The sequence below is a fragment of the Ascidiella aspersa genome, chromosome 6, assembly GCF_963924565.1.
Source record: "Ascidiella aspersa chromosome 6, kaAscAspe10.2, whole genome shotgun sequence".
NCBI lineage: Eukaryota > Metazoa > Chordata > Ascidiacea > Phlebobranchia > Ascidiidae > Ascidiella > Ascidiella aspersa.
This window is the reverse complement of record NC_139452.1, coordinates 21,710,277-21,723,383: the sequence shown is the minus strand read 5'-3', so window position 1 is coordinate 21,723,383 and position 13,107 is coordinate 21,710,277.

Below are 13,107 nucleotides of genomic sequence, written 5' to 3'. Positions count from 1 at the left end.
TAGAACACTTTACTTAATTGCATTTCAGACCTAAAGTCAGTTTTAATACGACTTGGTTTGAGCTCTTTTCTATTTTTTTCAAGTTTAGAACTATTTAGCTTGACGTAACGGGTCTCGTGTGTTTAGCTTCGTGGAAAGATCATATTTGCATGTAAGTTATTTTTTTATTTTTTTATCTAAAGAAAGGCGCATTGCTATGTTTTTTATTTATTTGTATTACAACGACAAACGAAAAACTGTGCCACGTAATTAATCTATCCCAATTTCACAATAAAAAATGCTTCATTAAATATCGTTTTGTCATCAACTTTTCAACCTTTGGCGATTTTTCGTTTTGTTCAACACAATGTAAAAATGTAAATTTAAGGTAGATTGTCACTTGTCAGGTGATTGTTATCTTACGTAACTGCGAAATAGACATTTGCTCATTTGTTTTTTCAATTTTAAAGCAAGGATTCAACAAAAAATATAAAGGTAAACAAGATATTAGGGCTAGGCTATGTCGAGTTAATGCTCTCTTTCGTTTTCACTGCATTTATTTTTAGTATAATGAACCACGCAGCATACGAACGACCTTTGATCAATGAAAAAAGGTCCAGCAAAAAAACGAACACAGAAGAGTTATTTTTAACAATCAGCTCTGAGTATGAAAATGAACCACAATGTAGTAAGTCATTGTAATATTGCCACTGCTCTCTTAATTACGACTGGTGTCTCTACGTCGTATAACGCAATCTGTACTGAAGAAAATTTGTTGATTGATAAAACCTTTTTGTAACAATACTTGTTTATCAACAGATGACGAAGAAGATGGCGTACAATTTGAAAACAAGTTAATCGACTGGGTCAAAGAATTTAATATTAACCCCAGTGCTGTTGATAAGCTTTTGGAAATTTTAAGGAAACATGGATATCCTGAACTCCCTTTGTCGTGCCACACACTTCTGTACACCCCAAGAACTATTAACACAAAAACAAAATCACGTATGTAATATTATTTATTTTGCCTTTGGATCGAGTGGTTTCTAACCTTGTATGTCTTGCGGCACAACCCATAAGACATACTTATATTTTCGCTAAGTGGTTTTCTGTAATGTCACAACAAACGAAGCCGGAACAATGCAAGTCAGCTCTAAACAAAGTAGGAAAATATTTTTTCAATGTAACCTAATCCTACAACACAAAGAGGTGTATCAAAAGACTTACCAAAAATAGCAAAAATAAAATTCCTAAAGATTCTCAAATATCTCACAGCACCCTTAATCATTATATATCACCCTTAATCGAAACCACTAATCTTATTGATTAACTTACTAAAACAGTTTTCAAAGCCAGAATTTCAGCAATTTATAGCCTTTTTATAGAGGTTTCAAACTGGTCATAATATCCCTACGCTAAAAAGCAGGTTTGGGGCTATAAATTGGCACTAGGCCATTTCCTATATTTTTGTGGCAAAATACCTTATACCCGTTTCATCCCTGATTAACAGTCGTTGCGGTCGATATAATAATATGCGTTAAGTCTACACCCCATACCAGTGGTCGGCAAACGTTTTTGGTCGCGACCCACAGTACTCTTTGTCAAAACTATTGAAGATCCATTACTACTATGACATAATGTAAAACATTTAAAAAAAACTTAATACGCGCAACGCGCGAAAATTTTTGCACTAACAAGTAGAAAGTTGGCAAAAAATATAGTTGGATTGGCTATCGGGACCACATTTGGCACTTGGGCCTGAATCACGGTGAGAAAATATAAAAATTCTTAGCCACATGAACTTTTAAATAACGTTCAACGAATGTACGGCTATCACGCGGCCCACAACTACATGATAACACTAAGCTATTCAAAAGTAACTCGTGGCCCACGAAAAATGGCTCTGCGGCCAACATTTGGGCCATGGCTCACAGTTTGCCGACCACTGCTCTACAGATTTCAGATTTAACCGCCCGCAAAGAACTTCCTTAATTTTGGTTTTGGCCAGCAACTAGAAATAAGTTGCCAACTCCTGCTTTAAAGTGTACTGTTTTTAAGTTTTATTGTTTTGTTAAATGAAGTCTCTTTAAAATTGTTTACATAGCCTTTAAGTACAACTATCTAAGGGCCAATTCGATTGTCGGTTTGATTAAAAAGATTTATTATATATATTGTTACATAAAGATGTATGGAGCAAAAACGAATTTTTTAGTGATTGAATTCTTCAATTGCTACCGTTTTTATATATAGACAAGGCCATTGGAATAGAGCTACGCTTTGACCATTACATATAACAGTGAAGACATAAAACAATGGCTTTCTTGTAAAATATTTATTTGACAAAAAATACATAGGGACTCTCTGGCTGAGAACCACTGATACATCGGACAGCATAAACACTTAACCGCAAGTGGGCACAATAGGATCATTTAAGTCAAGGGTCTCAAACACGCGGCCCGCGGGCCGCTTTTGTGCGGCCCGTGTCGAAATTTTGAATTTTCAAGTATTTGACATTATTCAAGTGCCACATATGTTTTTTTAGATTTAAAAAGTTAAAATTTACTCTAAAATTGTTTCAAAAACCTGAAACTACTCATCCAACTTCACTAGGCCCACCATATGTCCTCTTTTAGGAGGAGTTGTTCTCTTTTCTCAAAAAAACTGAATGACCCCCGAGACGGCGAGCTCTAAGTTAATATTTAAATTTTTTGCACTGATTCTAATGGTTTCGTTTTGGTTGTACACCACTCCTACAGAGCTGTACAAACTCTGTTTTTGCCAACTTTAACATTAAAACTGCCAAAAAATATTTGCGAATCTTCTGTTATCTAATTTTGTTAACAAAGTCGCCTTGAGTGCCATTGTATGTTTTTATATCATCGAAGGTATAACGGCCCTATTTAATTATAATTTTGCTAACTTATAGATAAACGATAAAAGTAATCCACCGTTTGAATTTTTTATCCATATTTTTATAAATTTTTTATCATTATTTTATATAATTGGATAACAGGCCAGCAACAGGGGGACGCAATGTTTTGCAAAAAGCCTCCTGATTTTACAGTTTAGCGCCAATTCAACCAACTAAATCCATTTTTTTCGCGTTTCGCGCGACCGACAACAAACTTCACTATTTTCAAGTTGTCTCAGTGATATTTAGTTGAAAATTTCGAATTGCTTTTCGAAGGTGGCCAAGGCAGAGGAAAATTTGTGGATATGGCCGTACTTCTCAAACGTAACAATTCTATTTTCGTTTTACTTGCAGGCAAGAAAATGTCCTCTTTTTGGGTGCTAAAAATATGGTAGCCCTAAACTTCACTATCACATATCAAAGCTACCATTTACGTGGTGACAGATCTGCTATTACGCCACATTGCCTATTCACTTCTGCACAGTTGTCTTAATAACGTTGGGTTATTTTTGTCACCGCGACCAGAGATACAAGTCATTGCCTTATTTGCCAGCAAATAATAGCTGTTAAAAAGGAATATAGGATAGCATGCGTATCGGTACTTCGAAACAATGCAGCACCGCGATAAATATGATGCTTACCAGGGCAAAACAACTAAAACCCGCATTTTGCAAACAATACTTTTTTTTTCTGCTGACAAGTTAAAGCCAACATCGAGGTCATTGTCCATGAAAAACGCTGCTCGTTACGTAGCCAGAACAAAAAATAACTAGCCTAGATCATCAGCCGCCTTGTGTTTATCTTTAATTGTGTTCTTATTATGTGGTATTGTTGGTTGACATTTCATTATGAATTGCGGCCCTTGGGCATTTTACACGCACTCATTTGGCCCTCAGAGCAATTTGAGTTTGAGACCCTTGATTTAAATCAGTGTTTCCCAACCTTTTTTACTCTAGTGCCCCCTTGTGCTCCATATTATTTCATATCGCCCCCCTTATCTTGCTTTACAGTAAAGTATTATATTAATCGTAACAACATATTGTCTTCACTTTTGTTTCTATGAGCTGTCAGTCATATTTTAGGTTGTCTAAGATACATTCACTATAGGAATTTACGTGAGCATGTGTATAAATTGAGCTAAATTAATGACGTAGATGCCCATTAGAAAACTAAGGCATGTAGGTAATAGAACATATAATTTACATCCAACTATAATTGCGTTAAGGTTTAAACACACTTGTGCAAACTACTGCGCTACTGCAATTAAAATATCTGACGATTCAACATATTGTTTCATAATAAAATCCATTTTTGTCATTCAACATAAAGATAAATTCATAATATACATGCATTATTTCATTATTTATAATTACATTTAAGGAGGCAGTAACAAAATGTTGGCGGAAAGCGCAAAAAAACGTTTGTTTGGTTTAAAATTCCCCAGTCGTCATCCACACTAATAATGAAACGTGTAATAAAACTACTTTGAGAAAACGCGATAACGTTAATAGTTAACCTATTTCAGGGTTTGTTAACCTTTATAAGTCCGGGCGCACCTGGCGAGCGAAGCGAGCCCGATTATTTTTGGGAATACCGGCATTTCTTTTATATTTCTTGCTAGTTTTTATTACATTGTCAAAAAAAAAAATTAAAAATGGTAAAAAATATCTCCAAAAGTTGAATACGTTTTCCGTTTGTCCGCGACGTACACTACTTTGCAACGTTCCATGGTGCAACGCTAAAGAAGCGCTGAGGTCAAAAGACAGCATCAAACTGTAAACAAACCAGACGTAGAAGATAATTCGCGCAAAGCGCGAAAACTTTTTGTACGAATAGTTAAAATAGTCAAAAAGTATTTGAAATGGACTCGTGTCTAGTTGTCAAAGAGGCGGGGCCGTAGGCTGGCGACCCCTGCTTTAAATATACAACATTTTGCCGCGTATAAAACGGTGAAACGCAACAATAACCAATAACGTTACATAAGAAAGCCAATTGTTAGCCAGAAGTTACCAATTAGCGAAAAACTACCACAAGTTGGCAATACGAAAATTTCCATTTAAGCTTAAATGTTACCTACAGTGCTGTTTATTACTATTTTTATGTGAACTTTTGATAAAATTTGCGAAAAGTAGTTTAATGTAACGCCCCCTTATGTGCGTTCAGCGCCCCCCAAATGAGAAACAGACCCAAAACGCCCCCTTGTAACTCGCCAACGCCCACAAGGGGGCGGTACCGCCCACGTTGGGAACCTCTGATTTAAATGAACATACAAAAAGTTAAATATTTTAGTGTAGCTTGGGTCTTGAAACTTTTTTGTCAAACAACTGGTATAACGCGAGCGGCTACTCATAATTAATCAATATTAACGCAGTACTAAGAACATGTTAAACCCAAACGGCTTTAGGAAACAGTAAAATGATTTAAATATAATTTGGCATGGTAATTATCAGCATATGGCACTAGATGACTGAAATAATATTTTTGAAATCACTCGAATATATGATCATTTTGTTAGTTTCCTTGACATATAGTCTTCATCATTTGGTTAGCGCAGCGTTTCTCAACCGGTGCGCCGCGGCGCACTGGTGCGCCATGGAAGGCTGCTACGAAAGGAAAAAAACATGTCGAAATAAAGCCCAAAATTAATCGGATTAAGACTTTAATGTACAAAATAACTGGTGCGCCATGGAAGGCTGCTACGAAAGGAAAAAAACATGTCGAAATAAAGTCCAAAATTAATCGGATTAAGACTTTAATGTACAAAATAAGTTTTAGTCTCAAAGGCTGGAAGTCCCTTTGAAGATATGCAACTATAAAACCCATATAATAAAAAAAGCAGACAATTTAAGAGAAATATCGGTACACCCCAAAAATTTCGCGCTCGCTTAGCTCACAAGGTGCGCCGCCACGTTTTTATACGTCTCTAGGTGCACCCCCAAGTAAAAAAGGTTAAGAAACACTGGGTTAGCGTCATAATCATTTAGATATTCCAATTCAATTCGTATTTTGTGTTTCAAATTGTTGAATAAAGTCAGGCTGAAAATGACCCATTTTGTAATCTTTGACATTTTTTAACATTAGAATGTTAGATTTTCATATCCTAAATTTTGGGAATTTTACCTTAAAGTTTCCTATTTAACTGGGAGTAATATTACCTCCAAAATGTAGTTCAAAGACAATTTTTTGTGGTTTACTATGACCGATTTTTTGCAATTATCCCATTCCTATTTCGATATTATGCTAGTCTGTTCATTTAGCATTATTTTACCTTTAATTTCAACTAAGCTAATCTGTTTACGCAACAATTTTTCAAAAATACCTGTTTGTTTTTAAAGCCAAAAGTATTGAAAAAATATAAATAAAAAATAATTTGATCCTTCTAATACCAGTCAAAAATATATGTTTGTCTTTCTATGAAAGTAGAGCATTTCAATCCGAAAAATTGATCAAAATATTACATTTGTCCATGTTTTGTGCAAATCTTATACGCAATTCCAATGTAACAAAAATCTTTGTAAAATTCTAAAATTGAGTTTAATAATTTAGCCATTTATCAGTTTAGCGGCTAAACTTTAGCCAATGAATTATATATAAATTAAATATATATCTAACGAAAAACATCTTTCTAAATTTCGTTATTATTTTAAACCAATTACAATTACACAAAGTTTTTTTAAGAACATCGCGAATCCAGTTTTCAGCAGTGACATGTCCGGTTCATCCTGCACAGCAGCACACCAAACTTCGAATTAATTATTCGTTCTAATTTTTCGTTTCTTTCTACAATTTCATTTGTAATAAAAATTTGAAAAGCACAACGTTGTGATTTCCGTTATAAAAACGTAAATGTAAATCCAATAGCTTACATTATCCAAAAGATTTATTTAGAGCAATGGAAAACGTAGCCTATGTTAACTGCCATAAAAAAGCCAAATGATAAACTTTTAACAATACGTTAAAGACATTTTCGATATAAGCACGGTAATTGGAGTCCACTTGATAATGTGTATAAAACTCTCACCAACAACTCTGTGGGAAAGTCACCTACAATATAACAAAAAAACTTATCGAAAAGTTGACAGCGTATCGTCATGGTAAACACCGTATGCCAGCCTATATTATTCGTCCACACAACTTTAGGAATACCGTTATATTAGCTTGTGGTCACATGAAAGGTTTATTTCTTATTATTTATCTAGTTCTAGTCTAAGGTATACTAAATTTGGATTTGATTTGTGTCGTAATTTAACGAAATTTAGGCAGAGTTCGCAAAATATCGCGTTTGTTGTCGCAGATTGTAAGCAATTTATATTTTTCAACGGGTTACGGGTGTGACTGACGTTAGACGCAGCTTGGCGTTTAGTGCAACGGTTTTGTAATTTACACTTTTTTTAAACTTACTTTGAAAAAACATCAGGAAACCTTCACGGATATCGTACAACAAACCTTCCCAACAATATTGTGACAGTGATTGATGCCAAAGCCTAAATTTAGGCAGAGTTCGCAAAATATCACGAACAGTATGCAATTTATATTTTCAACGGGTAACGGGTTTGTATGACGTTGGACGCAGCTTAATTTGGCGTTTAGTGCAAGGGTATAGCAATTTTCACTTTTGTAAAGTGTTGATTAGGCCTGATTCTGGCCATTTAGATCATATTCCTACTGGTTTTGAACTTATTCCAATTTAGACGGTACTACGAGTTTTAATTCGACGTGGTGTTGTTCTTATTTCGGTCTTATGGCTGGAGTCCCTTATAAGCATAGAGAGTGATGTTGTTAGAGGTTTAAATGTCGATGACATCATTCATAAAGTTGGTTCACACTAGACGCGTCTGGCGTTAACGTAAAACTTTTTAAAAAAAAAAAAACGCTATCGGTTGCGGAAGTTGAAATATTTTAAGCTTAATTGACGCTTTCGGTTAGGAGCGAGGAAATTTGCCGTTAACGCTGGCAACGCTTCAAGTGTGAACTGGTCAAAACAAGCGTTTTGCGCCAGAAACGATCACGCAGGATTCTGCGGTCTAAACTTTATTTTAAATGGAATGACGAACGCATGTTTTTCGTCCCCTCGCTTATTCTCTATCAATGAACAGAACGACAACCTACCGACTTAAAATACATATTATATTATATTAAAAATAGTCATGAATTACAAAGTAATGAACTTTTGAGCGTCTTTTCAGCGCCGGTCGAATGGTTGTGATCCGTGCGATCACATTGTCTTTAGAGAAATATCTCGAGATCACTCAAAACAAGAGTGGATTAACTTGCAACTGATCGGGAATGTTGCAAGTGTGCAACCAAGTCTCCACCTCTTGTTCCTCTTGGTCAGTCATCCTGTATAGGTGCGGTGTTCGGTCGCACAACTGACGTACATCTTCATTTGTAATCAATGATAGATGATCGGGTAACTCGTCAACAAAATCCAGCAGTTGTGGTTCCAGATCGAAAAAGCTGACATCGCCTGGCTGTAAATAAAAAAGTGTTTATTGCCATACAAATATTGAAGTAGCACTAATAAATAAAAATGCTTTACCTTGATTTTTCCGATCAGCCGCGGTGCACCGGACATGCATTTCATCCAGGAAATCAACCTCCTCCAAGATTCTTCTCCTCATCCTAGTTGGCTTTCTCATCTTGCCGACGACCGCGGATGAGGTGCAACGATGCTCAGGGTCATCTTGAATCCTGAACAAGTTCTCTTTTGACAAGGCTCTCTGCATGCTTGTCATCCAATCTTCCTCTTTTTACGTAACCATTTTTGGTACATCATGGAAAGTTGGAGACTCGGAAATCGGATACGACTTACTTTTAGGCACCATTTTAAGCGCATCACTCAAGTGTTTCAGTTAAATCTGCTGGTTGGATCCACAACGCTTGGACACCGGTCGTTCTAACTTGCTTGGCTGTCGCAGTTTTGACTGGTTCTTTACCACAATTTGAGCCTTGTGATTGATCGGCGCACGGAGTTGCGAGGAAGAATCAACTTTTTTCGGTGCCTTAAGTCTTGTTGCTGGACAAAGTTTAGAAGGAAAACCATTGGTCGCTTTGTGAGAGCTGCGTGCAGCTGACAACTTATAGGTGCTCACTTTTATCGCTGTCTTGATTGTGTTTGGTGTCCGCAGTTTGGAGTGAGGTCCAGCAGCAGCAAGTTTTGTTTCCCCAAGTTTTGACGGAGCGGAAGATCTGTCTACTGTTGATTTTTTGGATATCGCCTTCTTCGCCAGTCGCTGTGCGCCCTCTTTCGCCTGTTCCGCCAACTCCTCTTGGTAGTACCGCTCCCGGCCTTGCTCAGTGGGAGACTGGCGAACGATTTTTTTCTTTGGTAATTGATTAATAGCTTTCATAATGTCATCAACTACAAGAAGTGTATCTTTGCTCGTTGTGTCTCCGGAATATGAACGAAAGGAATTTGTGTTCTGTCTTTTGCAAACCCTCTTCGCCAGTCGCTGTGCGTCCTCTTTCGCCTGTTCCGCCAACTCCTCCTGGTAGTACCGTTCCCAGTCTTCTTCGGTGGGAGTTGTTCTAGCGCTTTCTGCATTCGGCAATTTGTTGATTGCTTTAATAATATCGTCATCGCTGAATTTCGGAATTTTGACAAAAGGGTGCTTCCTTTTGGACCATTTTTTAAGCCAGTATTCATGTTCAGGGGCAAGAAATCCTCCCAGATCATTCGATCCTGGATAGCTAGTGACGACAACATGGGACTTACTAAGTACTGGCCGCAGTCTTTTTGCAACTACGGAAGATTTGTCTGTTTTATTTGCTTTTTTCGAAGTATTTTGACCAGCCCTTGCTGGAAGAGTAGTAGTTTGTGTTCCTTTGTTAAACTTAGACCTAGGTTTTAGCGCCGGCAACATTCGAACCGTTCCAAAAATGGTTTGAGTGGATGTGGTTGCGCTTAGACGTTTTTTTAGCGTCCCAGTGTCTGATGTAAGTTGATTACTCGGCTCAGTTTGAGTTGTTGTTTGTGTGCTTACAGGCGAGCTGCGGACTGTTACAGTCTGGGTGAAAACAGTAATTGCAGCACTTTCGGAAGTCTTCGTAAACATTGACGCTGAGAGCATGTGGCGATGTTGGAAGGTCTGAGTCGAAGTGGACACAAATGGCTTTGAACTTTTTAATTCCTGTCCAACAGTTTGAGTGGAAATAGGGACGGTTGTCGAAGTAGAGGTCTGCGTGGATGCGGGTTTAGCAACGGATTGGGAAATTTGGGTTTGAATTGACTTTAGGATCGGATTTACGGTTTGAATGCGGGCGGGCATAAAACATTTTTTGATGGTCATTGGCGTTGCGACAAACTGAAAGGTTTGGCTGGCGACGGATGGGGATTGTGCGCTTACTGAGTTAACCGTACAGGTTTGGGTAATTGGGCGTTTTACAGATGTTTTGACAGGTTGAATCGTGCAGTGAATGAAGGCCTGCTGTGGTGAAAGACGTTGGGGGAGAATCAGTGATCCTACAGGTGTCTGCTGGGTTAAGAGATCCTGTAACCTACGATGCTTTACTTTAGTCAGAAGAGCGTTAGCCTTGGCCAAGATATTCCTTTCCAAGTTAGCAAGGAATATTTTAAACATGTCGGAGGTGATGATCAAACGCAAGCGTGGTCCTTTGGTCGGAAATCCTGTTTGAAAAAGCACAACCATGTCAGCAGGTATCAGAAACGGTTCGCATGGTAATTTCAGAGTAGGTTTGACAATGGACTTCACGGTGACATTTGATAGACCCATAAAAACACAAAGATGGCTTAAAAAGGTGTACAACTAATCCCCAGGCAGCAATCAATATAAAATCCCACAGCAATTACCTCGCAATCCTATATTTTCGAATTTCTTTTTTTCCGGAGTGCAAATTGTCAGCAACTTATCGTTGTTTGGGTTGCTTGAAATCTTTGTAAAAAAAAATAATGCAGGCACAAATTAACAAACTTAGACACTGACTGTCAACCTAAAAATGGTATTCCTACATCGAAAGTTCTGCCATAGCAACGGCTTACGCAGAACCGTAAGGAGAAAATGCATAACTAAGGGTTATACTTCTTTAAAATTAAAATGAATGTTTGCCTCGCTTATATTTTGGCGATTTTCGAAAAAAAACTTTTTTTGGCGATTTTCGAAAAAAACATGTTTAATCGCAGTAAATTCTGTCAATAAAAACAAGACTATTAAAATATTGAGTTGTAGAGGTATTCAAAACAGATAAAGCACAAGTTTTTCACCACTTTTCACAAGAAGACATTATGATTTTGCTTTAAAAATCAGAATTAACACACATATATTTACCATTCAAAAGACATCAGAATTAACACCCATATATTTACCATTCACATTCTTATTAGAATACTTCTAGATTTAAATTTAAATGAAATTAATTGTGAATGATCAAATGTAATTTTAGTTCAATTTCGTTTTTTTAACAATTTGGTAATTCTAATTCTAATCTAGTTTAAGAAATTCTTATCTAATTTGGAAAAAAATGAAATGCTTTAATTTTAATTCTAATCTAATTTAAAAAATCTAAAATAAATCTAGTTTCCAAGTCCGTATCCGATAGGTCTAAAAGAGTTTTATATCCTAGTACAGTGGTCGGCAAATTTATTTGTCGCGGCCCAAAATATTCTTTTTAAAGCTATTGAAGGCCCGCTACGTAAAACAACTATACAAAACAAGCCGGATCCAAGATATTTGTTTTGAGTTGGAGGCATTAAAATGACGTCACAAAGTTACGTCATGAAATAATTGTTCTTAGAAACACCTGTTGTATTAAACGAACTCGTGCGCAAATATAAAGCTAAAATGCAGATGGCGAAACGTTTACCTTATAGTTAAACGTATTAATGCATAAAAGATTAACACTATCATCTCCACAGTTGAATGGCGGCAGCCGCAATCACGTAAAAAGTTCTCAGGAAACACATAAAAGGAATACATTATGTTAATCTTGTAGTAAAAGTTGGATATATGTTAGCCTACTCACGATATAATAGCAATGTTACAACTGTTTAATAAATAAAATACATTAACTAGTTTAATGTTGGTAGAAATTGTATTTTGTATGGAGTCTAAGTCCAAACAGCGTTAGGCTGTGGACACCAAGAAAGGGTGAAATAATACATGGCGCCTTGATGCCGAAAACACTGCCATGCCATAATGTAAAACACACAATTACACGATAATATACGCGCGACTCACAAAAAAAATTGCGTTTACATATAGTTAAAGTTGAAAAAATATAGTTGTCGGGCCCGAACAGATCACAGTGCCACATTTACCACGCGGGCCTGAACCATGGTGGGACAATATAACAATTCTTGAACGTACAAACTTTTAAAATATAATACAATATATGTACAGCATTCACGTTGCCCACAACTACATGATAAAACAAAACCAATATAAATAAAGCTCGCGGCCAACTTAAAATGGCTCTGCGGCACACATTTGGACCACGGCCCACAGTTTGCCGACCACTGTCCTAGTAGATAACGTTTATTTTCAGTAGGCTAGCTAGCAAACATCGCATTCAAAAGTTCAGCCGCATCCTACAATCACAAAATTTAGTTTTTACTTTTTTTTCAGGAAATTTAAGTTAATGCAGCTATCTCAATCAAACATCTGAAATACTGCTGTAACTTAATGCTTACCTTCAAGACTTTTTTAAGTGAAGCTTTCCCGGAATGCACAATTTTTCGTAGAAAGGATACAAACCTGAACAACGTTACAACTAAAATATTGCTGTTTAAACTTAAGTGTAGATTATGTAAAATTACATGGCTATCGAAACAAAAACATTCAAATAAATACAGTATAACGTGTGGTAACTTAAAATACCGGGTATATTTACCTTTGCACGAGAACAAATCCACCCTCGAAGATTGCGATGAACATTATCACACCGACCAGCAACATAGCGATGTTAAAAGCTAGGTTGGTGTTAAGTTTTTCCAATGAATCCGGGACCACTGAATAGAAGCATTTCTGCAAAGACTGGAAATCATTTGCAGGCTGCTTTTGTTCGAACGTAATGTCGAACAACCCATTGAAGGGCGCAAACAGTTTCGAGTCGATTCGAATAAAAAACATAGCTTTCGCTTCTGCCATAAATTTCTGTCGTTCCCGACAAAAGACATTGAACGAATATGTCAAAAAATGTCAAAAAAAACTTGCCCTGGAAAAAAAACATTGTTTTAAGTCGCTTGTGACATAACAAAATCT